This window comes from Equus przewalskii, chromosome 9 (genome assembly GCF_037783145.1).
Source record: "Equus przewalskii isolate Varuska chromosome 9, EquPr2, whole genome shotgun sequence".
Lineage (NCBI taxonomy): Eukaryota > Metazoa > Chordata > Mammalia > Perissodactyla > Equidae > Equus > Equus przewalskii.
This window is the reverse complement of record NC_091839.1, coordinates 35,074,953-35,086,910: the sequence shown is the minus strand read 5'-3', so window position 1 is coordinate 35,086,910 and position 11,958 is coordinate 35,074,953. Positions and strand designations below refer to the sequence as shown.

The 11,958-nt window shown below is 33.3% G+C and overlaps 1 long non-coding RNA gene across 1 annotated transcript in view; it reads left to right on the top strand.

Annotated features, from left to right (window-relative positions):
• Positions 1–581: 581 nt before the first annotated feature.
• LOC139073622 (uncharacterized) overlaps positions 582–11,958 on the top strand; it is a 43,955-nt gene continuing 32,578 nt past the window's right edge. Inside the window, exon 1 of the long non-coding RNA XR_011522542.1 lies at positions 582–673. This is a non-coding gene — a long non-coding RNA (uncharacterized lncRNA). The remainder of the gene's footprint in view (positions 674–11,958) is intronic.

The following is an 11,958-nucleotide window of genomic DNA, read 5'->3' as shown; positions in this document are numbered from 1 at the left end:
CCTTAAAACTTTAGCATGAAACTTCTATGTATAAAATTTTGAAGGTGAAACTTTTAAAGGAATATTTCATTCCTGTTGTGTTTAAGATCTTTTCTCTGCCTTAAATTAAAATCTTTTCAGAGAAAGTGAAAATTTTGAATTTCCCAATCTAAACTCAACTTGAAATGTGTAAATCCAACTATACGTATAGCTATTGTGCTATACACAGGAGTAAGTTTTATTTATTTATTAATATCTGGCCCCCAACGGTATCTGTATGCTAAACCCTCGTTCTCAGTTAGTGGTAGAGAATGATATTTTGATTAGATTTTATAATAGTTTTTTATTAAAACAGGCTTATTTCAATCTTGTTCATTTTACAATTTCAAAGTCAACTTTGATTTAAAGGGCTTCTTATCATCTCCCTCCTCCACAAGCCCTATCCATTCTCTCCAATTGCCTCCTCCCTGCCCCTGCTGGTTCTATGTTCCTAGTGGATTAGTGTGTGCGTGTGTGTGTGTGTGTGTGTGTGTGTTTAGGAGTGGGTGTGGTTAAGGTTGGAGTCAGGGTGATGTGGAAGTGAAAGCATATTTTTGCCTTACCACAGAACCCTCTCCTCCATTTCTAGATTGTCTGGTGTGCCGGGGCCAAGACATTGCCAAAATTACTTTTATTCTTAATCTGCTAACAGCTTGTAAGTAAAACTCTAGATATGGAAATGGTTTCCTTGAACTTTTAAAGATATAGAGATCAAACGTCAAAATATGCCTCTTTTAATTTTTCTCTTGACTTTTCTTCCTTTCCTTTTCAAATTCTTCACTTCATTTTCTTCCTTTCAATGACTGAGTGCTGTCTTTATGCCATAGAAGAGTCATCTCATTTTACAAATTATTTAATTTTGTGCTCTCCTCAATTCTATCTTTAGTTGAAATAAGACTTTTGGGAAAGAATCTGGGTTCTCTTGGTAGATTCTATCTACTGTGCAGTGTACTATGCAAAAAGCTATAGAAATTATTAGTAATAGCATGTGAGGTTTTAGGTGTCCCTATAAGGATAACATTTTTCTTAGAAAAAGCCTTCAAATAGTGTGTTTGATCCAGAATATCAAAGCATTTGTGTCTGGGGAGACATTTAGAAAGTGGCAGGTCTATTTCTGAGTGCGTATTATTAGAAGAAGCATGCACTGAGAGTGTGATGCAAACTTACCCTAGCCAGGAAATTTTGTGTTCAGGCTGACACGCCGCCTCTGACTTATGTCACCATTGGATTGAAATCACATTGGTTTGGCACAGGCTAAGTGACCTTCTCCTTTAAAATATTCATGCCATTCTCATCTTCTGGGTCATTGTGTTCCTATTCACATGCAAATAAATTCCTTATTAATTGTATAATTTGCTTTAATAGCATTTTTGGTGTACAGATGAATTCATAAATCTTATCCAGTCTTTCCCGGAACAGCCAGATAATAGAGTTAGACAAATTCCCTTGACTAATTAACGCCTAGATGTGGCTCTTATCTCACTAGAGCAGAACTTCTGGGACTTCGGATAAGTCTCGTCAGCCCACGGTAGGCTTAATGGTGTGGAAGAACACACCAGAAATGATTCTCTGAACTGATGGAGCTTCTACTCTGAAAGAAGTAGTACATGTTGATATTCATAGAGATTAGAATTAGTAAATTAAGTGAAAAATTATATTGGTGGGGGCTAGGGAATGTTGAGTAAAGAATTAATTTTAACAGTATAGTAGGAGGTAATTACAGCATTTGATGAAGAGATTATATTGGATTAAGAGTTGTTCATTGAAGGAAATTTACCGGTGAGGAGGAGGTAAAGAGGGCTTTGTAGACCAGGGACCTGTGATGAAATAGAGCTGGGGAAGGCAAAGTTGGAAAACTGTTGGCCTGGATGCAAAATGGAATCTGTCATGAACAGTGGTGATGAACAAGGAGTGGAAACCAGTGACGATAATGGCAGAGGGATGAATCCAGGAAGATACAGAGTAGTTGGAAGAGACCCATGAAACACAATCTGCAGAGTTTTTTATTCCGTAAAATAAACTGAAGCCTTCTGTTGATTCTTGAGTAACAGACAGTGATATGATCAAATCAGTGTTTGAGCATGTTCAATCTCACACGAAGGAAAAGAGGGATGCTAGAGGTAGGGAAACACTTTACATGAATATGTTTATTATTCTTTTTTTAAAACCTTGCATTTCTAAATACATAATAGGAGAGTTTCACAAGCACACTTGGAAAATTTACACATGGTCACAAGTGAGAGTGGAGAAAACCTAATCAGAGAGTTTACTATCTTTTAGCTGCTGTATAAACTGAAATTCACCGGAAGTGACAGCTGTTGTTTTAGTATGTTTTACAATTTTAGGTATTTAATTTTTTCTTTTTGAAGTAAAATTTTAAACTGTGCAAGGTATTTACATAGTTCCAAGTCAAATAGGAAAAAATACACAAAAGTCTTGTTTCTCTCCCTGTTCCATTGACCCGTTTCCCCTTCTCCCTGTCTAGGAAAACTTTATTATTTTTTGCTTTATATTTACATGGCATCTATATTGGAAAATTTAATGAAATACATATTATATGTATATGCACATATACAACCTCTCTTTTCCTTTACACATAAGGTCAGTCTATAACTAATACTCTATATGCTTTTTCACTTAAACTGTATCCTGCAGCTGTCTGTATCTGTCGATCTATATCTCCATCTATCTATCTATCTATCTATCTATCTATTTGTATCAATATAATTGATATTATGTATCAATCAATATATAGAAATCTTCCTCATTCCTCTCTACAGCTGTGTATTACTGCTTTGAACAGATGTAATAGATTTATTCAACCAATTCCCTATTAGTGGATCTTTAATTAATGCCACAATTAACAGCCTTGTTTGTGGGAAACTGTATTTTTGCCAGAATCTATAAGTAGGATTACAAAGTCAAAGGATAATACATAAATAAATTAGCTAAATGTTTTCAAATTCTTCTCTATAGGAATGCATCATTTTTTTTATTACTGTAACAATGAATGTGAGAGTGTCTTTCCTAAGAACTGCCTCTATAGAGCATTTTATCAATCTTTTAGATTTTTACCAATCAGATAGTTGAAAATGGTATTTCAGTATAGTCTAATTTGTTTTCTATAACTTTGAATGAAGGTGGGCATTTTTCATATGTTTAAGGATCATTTGTGTATATTGCATATAACCATGTTTTTATATAATTTCTCTCTTTTTCCTTTGGGTTATTTGACTTTTAAATCCAAGTTTTGAAGTTCTTTAAAAGGAAGATATTAGTCCTTTAGGATCCAGTATACATATTTTTTTTTCCATTTTTATTTGAATTTTTTTCATTACTTTTGTTATTTGCCATATTATTTATCAATCATTTCTTGTTTTGGCTGTAGATTTTGAATTACAGTTAGAAAATGTTCCTTGCAGGTTATAAAGTAATTTACCCATATTTTCTTCTAATACTCGTTTGATTCCAGATTCGAAGTTAGCACTCTGATCCATTTGGAATTATCCTGGTTTTGGTGTAAGATAAATCTAATTTTTTTATGTGACCATACAATTGTTACAACACTGATTATTAAGTAAGTCTATATATTCATCCACTGATTGAGATGCTGCCTTTATTATCTACTAAATGTTTGGATGTAAAAAGTCTGTTGAGTCTCAGTTTTGTTTCACTTATCTGTGTATTCTTGTACAAATACCACTATTTTCACTTTAGTGGCTTTATAATATGCTCAAATCTGTGGTACAGGTAGCCTCTCTTCTCACCTCCCATATGTACTGCTTTTTATTTGGGAGGCTTTCTAACTATTTCTACTGGTTTATTCTATCATTTAGTCTTTGTAATCAAATCATCTAGCTTGAGAAAAAATTGATGGTATCTTTACTGTCACGATCACGTTACATTTATAAGTTTATCTAGGGAAAATAAGTGACATTTTTGTGATATTGAGTCTTCCTATTCAAGAGCATCATATGTCTTTTCATTTGTTCAAGTATACTATTGTTTCTTTGAGAATATCTTATATTTTTCCTATGTTTATATATTAAGTTAATGCTCAGTTGTTTTGTTTTCATTTTCGATATATCAATGGGATCTTCCATTATATTTATACAAAATAATTATTTTTGGATCTATGAAGACTATTGATTTTTATATACTAATTTTCTAGTCTTTGGCAGTTTTTCCATTAGTGCTTTTGATTGTTTGAGATGTCTAATCATGTCATAGACTAATGGAGATAGTTTTCCTCTTCTTTTTAAATCTTAGGCTTTTAATTGCTTTTTCTTTTCTAATTGCTTTGTCAAATACATCCAATATAGTTAAATAGTAGTAGAAATAGAAAACATTTTTTCTTTTTCTTAATTTTTATGTGAATGCTTCTAGTTTCCTCATTAAGATGCTAGCATTAAAGCTAAAATATACATCAGTTTTTAAGGAAACTATTTCATTTATCAGTTTTTTAGAAATCATAAATTAGTATTAGAGGTGTGAAATGCATGAGAAGATCATCTCTACTGAGATGATTATATGATTTTTCTCTTTATATCTGTTGATGTGATGAATTACCTTAAAGGATTTCCTAATATCAAAAACCCTTTACCTTTTTCTGAATAAACTTTACTTACATCTGAAATAATTTTTTTTTATTTTCTTCTTTCAGTTCTCTTTTAAAATCTTTCTTCTTTTAAAAACATTAGGACTTTATTTTTTAGAGTAGTTTAAAATTTGCAGTAGAATTAAGGGCGAGGTGCAAAGATTTTCCATCTACCTGCTGCCCCTACACATACATAGCCTCCTCCAGTGTTAACATCCCCCACCAGAACGGAACATTTGCTAAAATTGGTGAATCTACATTGACACATCATAATCAGCCAAAGTCCATAGTTTACATTATGGTTCACTCTTGGTGTTGTACATTCTATGAGTCTAGACAAATATATAATGACATATATCCATCCTTACAGTGTCGCACAGAGTATTTTCACTGCCCTAAAAATGCTTTGTGCTCTGCCTATTTATCCTTCCCCCATCCCAAAACCTGACAGCCACTGATCTTTTTACTGTCTCCATAGTTTTACCTTTTCCAGAATGTTATATTGTTGGAAGGAAACAGTATGTAGCCTTTTCATATTGGCTTCTTTTACTTAGAAATATGCATTTAATATTTCTCCTTGTCTTTTCACGGCTTGATAGCTCATTTCTTTTTAGCACTGAATAATATTCCATTATCTGATTGTACCACAGTTTGTTTATCCATTCACCTACTGAAGGACATCTTGGTTGTTTCCATGTTTTGGCAATTATGGATAAAACTGATATAAACATCTGTGTGCAGGTTTTTGTGCAGATGTAAGTTTTCAACTCCTTTGGGTAAATACCAAGGAGTGTGAGTGCTGGATCATATGATAAGAGTATATTTAGTTTTATAAGAAACTGCCAAACTGTCTTCCAAAGTGGCTGTACCATTTTGCGTTCCCACCAGCAATAAGTAAGAACTCCTGTTTTCCCATATCTTTGTCAGCATTTGGTGTTGTCCCTGTTCCAGATTTTGGCCATTCTAATTGTTGTGTAGTGGTCTCACAGTTGTTTTAATTAGTATTTCCCTGATGATGTATAATGTGGAGTGCATTTTCATATGCTTATTTGGCGTCTGTATATTTTCTTTGGTGAGCTGTCTGTAAACATTTTTGGCCCATTTTTAAATCTGGTTTATGTTCTTATTGTTGAGTTTTAAGAGTCCTTCATATATTTTGGATAATGGTCCTTTATCAGACATGTCTTTAGCAAATATTTCTTCCCAGTCTGTGGATTGTCTTCTTATTTTCTTGACTTTTTTTTTCCCATAGGGCAGAAGTTTTTAATTTTAATGATTACAGCTCGTCAATTCTTTCATGGATTGCACCTCTGGTGTTTTCATCTAAAAAGTCATTGCCATACCCAATGTCATCTAGATTTTCTCCTATATTATCTTCTCTGAGTTTTATAGTTTTGCATTTCACATTTAGGTTTGTGATCCATTTTGAGTTAATTTTTGTGAAGGGTGTAAGGTTTGTATCTAAATTCTTCTTCTTATTATTATTATTTTGCATATGGATGTTCCAGTACCATTTGTTGAAAAGACTTCCTTTTCTCTATTGTATTGCCTTTACTCCTTTGTCAAAGATCAGTTGACTAAATTTCTGTGTGTATTTTTCTGGGCTCTCTATTCTGTTCCACTGATTCACTTGTCTAATCTTTCTCCAATACGATACTATCTTTATTACTGGAGCTTTATAGCATGTCTTGAAGTTGAGCAGTGTCAATCCTCAAACTTCGTTCTTCTCCTTCAATACTGTGTCTGTAATTCTGGGTCTTTTACCTCTCCATAGAAAGTTTATGATCAGATTGCCAATATCCACAAAATAACTTGCTGGGATTTTGATTGGGAGTGTATTGAATCTATAGAACAAGTTGGGAAGAACTGACATCTTGACCGTATTGATTCTTCCTATCCGTGAACATGGACTATCTCTTCACTTAGTTCTTTGATTTTGTTCATCACAATTTTGTAGTTTTCCTCATACAGATCTTGTACATATTTTGTTGAATTTATAACTAAGTTTTTCTTTTTTGGGGAGATGCTAATGTAAATGTCACTGTGTTTTTAATTTCAAATTTCACTTGTTCATTGCTGGTATATATAAAGCAATTGACTTTTGTATATTAACCTTGTGTCCTACAACCTTGCTATACTTGCTTATTAGTTCCAGGAAGTTTTTTTGTTGATGTTTTTGGATTTTCTACATAAATGATCATGCCATCTGAGAACAGAGACAGCTTTATTTCTTCCTTCCAAATCTGTATATTTTTTATGTCCTTTTCTTCTCTTACTGCATTAGCTAGAACCTCCAGGCCAGTGTTGAAAAGGAGTAGTGAGAGTGGACATCCTTGCCCTGTACCTGATCTTAGTGGAAAAGCTTTGAGTTTCTCATCATTTAGTATGATGTTAGCTGTAGAGATTCTTTACCAAATTGAGGAAATTTCCTTTTTGTTCTTTTTTTTTTAGTCATATTATTCTTGGTTTTCTATTTCCGATTTATGTTGATACTTCTTAGTGTGTACATTTTAATTTTTTACTTGTTTGGTACTCTGAAGTTATAGTTTCATCTGACTGTGGACATATTTATTTGGTGCATCTCCATTATCTGTTGGGGTACTATTTTGTACATTTAAATCTTTTTTCCCCATAACATATAGAAATTATTTATTCTTGGCAGTTGCTCGTGTCTTAAAGATTTTGGTTTTTCTGTACTTTAAAGAAGAGTTTTCTGTGTGAAGGGTGAGGTATGCCTGTCGAGCTTTTCCAGATTTATGGTTAGGTCTCTTAGTTTCCTTGTTACTCTGATGTCTTCAAATAGATAGAGTTACCTGAAAAACAGGCATACATGGCATGGCCATAATAACCTGCCACTAGGAAAGCATATAAGCAATTGTGTTCAAATGCCAAAATATAGAGTAACTGGAGAAATAGAAATGATTTGTTTGCACTGTGTACCCAATATTTTATAGTATTTGCATAAAAATTAAGCAAGAGAATATATTAAACCAATATTTTCTTTTAGAAATCACCATAAAAACTGCTCAGTAACATGGCATGACATAAAGCAACTTTCAAAGACACTAAATTAAATCCAAACTCTACTGCTTGCGTATGTGCGTGTGAGCATAAGGTGTTAGTCTACTTATCTGCTACACACGTGGATTAATAATGTCCTGATGTTTTCATATAATTTTAGGTTGGATCAAAATCATTTTTCCTTTGATACAGGAGGAATCAGTGTTTTGGGGTGAAAAGTTTGAGAAAGAAATGAAAAAAGGTAAACATTTAAAAAAGTTTCAGTCAAATGAAGAATGAAATCAATCTACCACATCAACACTTTTTATTACTTTGACTAATTTTTATGCTGTTGAAATGTTATTTTGAATGCACATCATTTGGATTAATAACTGCATTTCTGTAATTTACATTTTGTGAGTAATTGTGTATGCTTTCACTTCAGCTATTTGTTTACAAATGTGCAAGAGTCATTATAGGAAATATTTATAAAAAAGAAGACTGCCACTAAAGCAGAAGAAAAAAATTCCCTCAATTATTCAGTTCTTTGGTATTCAAACAAAAATTATAAAATGTATCTCCCTTTGATTGAAAAAGTGGGAACATATTTATTAATCTCATTCTCTCTATATCACCTTGATAATATCAACAGACTACGGCACTAAACTGAGGACACATTTCATGTAGCAAGGTTAGGAGTTCTATGAATTCTATTTCTCAGAGGTACTTTTTGAGGAAAGGCTCTGGGATATTTGGTCTTGTTTGTGTGAATTTTGAGTTTTCTACTAAGTCTCTAGTCACTAATGAGCTGTCAAGACCTTTAACAATGAGTTTCAAGTGTCATTTGCCACATGAGTGGCAATGATTTCAACATTAGTATTAATTAAAACAAATGTTTTTTCTTAATTTGTCAGAAATATGACTTTTACAGGCCACTCTAATGTTAGTATACTACATTCTAGTCTGTCTATTTTTTCCTTTTAAATGAAAAATATGCTTTATTTAATTTTCTGATTTATTTATTTATTTTTATCTGATTTATAATTTATTTTCTGATAATGAAAACATACTCATTGTAATCAGTTTTCTTTTGTGGATATTTAAGATACCCTTAAGATGAATGAGAAAAAATTGAATTGAAAGGAGACAAGTATTCTCCTAGAAATCTAACTTCTTGGAAACTCTCATGATTTTAGTGCTGACAGTGAATTTAAATATGAGCATTCCCTTTTCGTGCAGTTACCTCCTAAGTCTAGTGTAATAATACCATGAGATCCAAACCAATTAAACACTCCATTCCCAAGGAGGCAATATGTCATGCCAGACGAGTACTAAGAGATCCCTCCTGGTTTATTGTAATCCAATTATATGCTAAGTTTGAAAGACTTTTTCTTTAGCAGTGGTTCTGAAAAACCAACGAGTTTCTGCATGTTTTGCTGCCTTATTTTATATCCATTTTAAGAAATGAGTTGTGGTGTCTAATTTAGAAAAATATTGTTTGAAGTTTAAATCTTTCTATAAGGAATTACATAAGGGATACAAAACCATTCATTATAGTCGAATCTTGATATTAAGTAATTACTAAAACTTTATTCAGTAAGAGGAATTCAATATGAAGTAGATTGTTCCAGTTATCTATCACCACATAATGAACCACCACAAAATTTTCTAGCTTAAAATAACAAGTTTTCTCTCATCACTGAGTGGATTGACTGGGCTGAGATGGTGGTGCTTGCTTAGAGTCACTCAGGCAGTTGCAGTCAGATGCCAGCTGAGGCTGCAGTCATCTGAAGTCTTGACTGGGTTGGACATACAAGATGGGTCACTTACATGGCTGGCAATTGATGTGAGCTGTCTTCTGGTGCATGTATACTTGGGCTTTCCATGTGGCTTGGGATTATCATGGCATGGCATCTGGGTTATGAGAGGGAGTGTTCCAGATGTGAGCATTCTAAGAGATTCATCTTCAATAACTTTTATTTATATTATAATTACACATCTTAGTTTCTTATGAGATTAAGGTTATTGAAAGAAATGGATGTTATTGAAGATAGAGAAGCCCAAAACTCTGAAGATAGGGTTATGGGTGATTGTCCATATAAATAATAAACTTATCTAGGAAAATGGAAGAAACTGGAATTGAAATAAAGATGAAAGTTAGTTGAAGATTCACAGACCTTTTGAACTCTAAAAGAGTTTTACTATTTTACTTCTAAAAACGTCTAAAACACTACTAAATGCATTGTTTTAATCTAGCATCTAATCTTTTTCCTTCCTTAATACTTGCCGTGTGGCCTCAGAAGACAGCAAGTACCTTGATCCCTTCCTTTATATTGACTCAATTATGGCTTTACATGTCTTTTGCAAACCAGCTTAGACTCTAGGAATCAGTATGATATTTCAGTGATTTACTGACAAAACCCCTAGTTTCCTGGCTAACTTCTTTTATTGCCATTTGCTGCATCAAATCAACCATGAGCTTTTCCTTTCACAAAGAAAGTCACACAAGCATGAATAAGGTAGCATTTAAAAATGTATTTTCTTCAACATGAACTGGGCTTTTATTTCCATGGAGTGGGTTATTTTACTCACTGATAAAATTCATGTACTCACTATTCCAAACCTTTACTGTGTCAACAGCATAACTGTTCAATTCATATTTCATAACTTTCATAAAAAAATTTTTCCTCTTACAATAAATGAAACAAAACAGGTGATTCTACTTCCCTCAAACTCACATGTGTATATATATAAACATCTGTGTCCATCTTTCTCTTATGTCTCAGGATAGGATGGAAATCTTGTTCTCATTGAGGAAAATCCTTCTGCCTAGAACCAAACCCCTACGTTTTCTTCTAAGACCTAGATCTTTCTTTCTATTTTTTTCTACTGAATAATTCTTTTCTTACAGACTAAACTACTTATTTTTTTAATCAATGGTTCCAACATTGGTCCTCTTTTCTTCAAAATCTTACTGGACTCCATAAACAACCTTAGGTTTAACAATCATTCACTTGTATATAACTCTCTAATCTCTGTCTCTAGCCTGAATCTCTCTTCTTATTTCCAGCTCATATCTAAATGCTTATTGGCATCTATACTTTGATCCCATTAGCACCTCAAGCTCAAAATATCCTAAGCCTAACCTGCATAACTTCTAATCTTCTTTCTAGACTCATTCATTATTTTTATTTCCCCTTCTCAGTGATTAACATCCTCCTCTAAGTGGCCCAGGTCAGAAACTTTGGAGTTATTCTAGATTTCTTAATCTTGCCCCATCTTCAAGCCAATGAATAACCAAGGCCCAATATTTCTACCTCCTTAATATATCTTATACTTGTTCTTTACTTTCCAAACACACTACCACTGCCTTCTTTTAAGATTCCATCACTAGTTGCCTTCTGAAATTTCCTCCTTTTTTGCCTTCATCCTTGTTCTTCCATATAGCTTCTACATAGTTGCTAGGGGGTCTCAAAGGCCAATCTAAAGGCATCTCCATTGCCTATGGATTAGACTCCAAGCTCCTTGGCGTCTCCTAACGGCCTTTCCTGTTTCCAGGATCATATTCCACAGTCCCCTTTTAGCAGTTCTACTCTGTTCCAATAAATTTGCTGGAATCCTGAAAATCTTTCCTGAAAATTTTTCTATGCTCTGTTCTCTCTGACGTAAATGACTTCCTTTCTTCTCTCTTATTCCTGAGTGAATGCCTACCATTATTTTCTTTGCCTTGTTCTATTCCCTGATTAGTACTTACTTTCTTGTTATACCAATAAGTTTGCTCATGTACCACCAAAACAGTTCCTTGAGTGCAGAAATTTTGTTTTATTCATCTAGTACCGAGGCTGGCATAACATATAACTACTGATTAAATTATCTTCGGGTGGCCTGGAGGGATGTAAGTTTCAGAATTTTGTTTGAATAAAGTAATAGAGACATGTCACATCAATACCCTTTTACTCACCCTTTTCTCCTTGAAAAGTCCCTGAGTCTTTGGGTTGGTAGATAAAGATTATGCAGTTTAATGAGTGAGTGGCAATATAAGTCAGATTTCTGTCAGAGTTGATTGGGATGATTTAAATGAAAATCATTTTTGAAAATAAATTTCAAATCCATGTCTAATGCATGAAATAGTATATATTTACTCTTTGCTTCTTCCTTAAACTGGCATCAGTACAAAGGTCAATAACTCAATACCTTAGGAATCAAATTCCTGAATGTGAACAATAAATACTACTGATTGTATTGATTTATTCTTTATAGAGAATTTTCTGTAAGCAGATGACCAGAGCACTAATTTCCACAGGGAGGTGGAAATAGCCTTGTTATGGAGCCATCTTCATTGA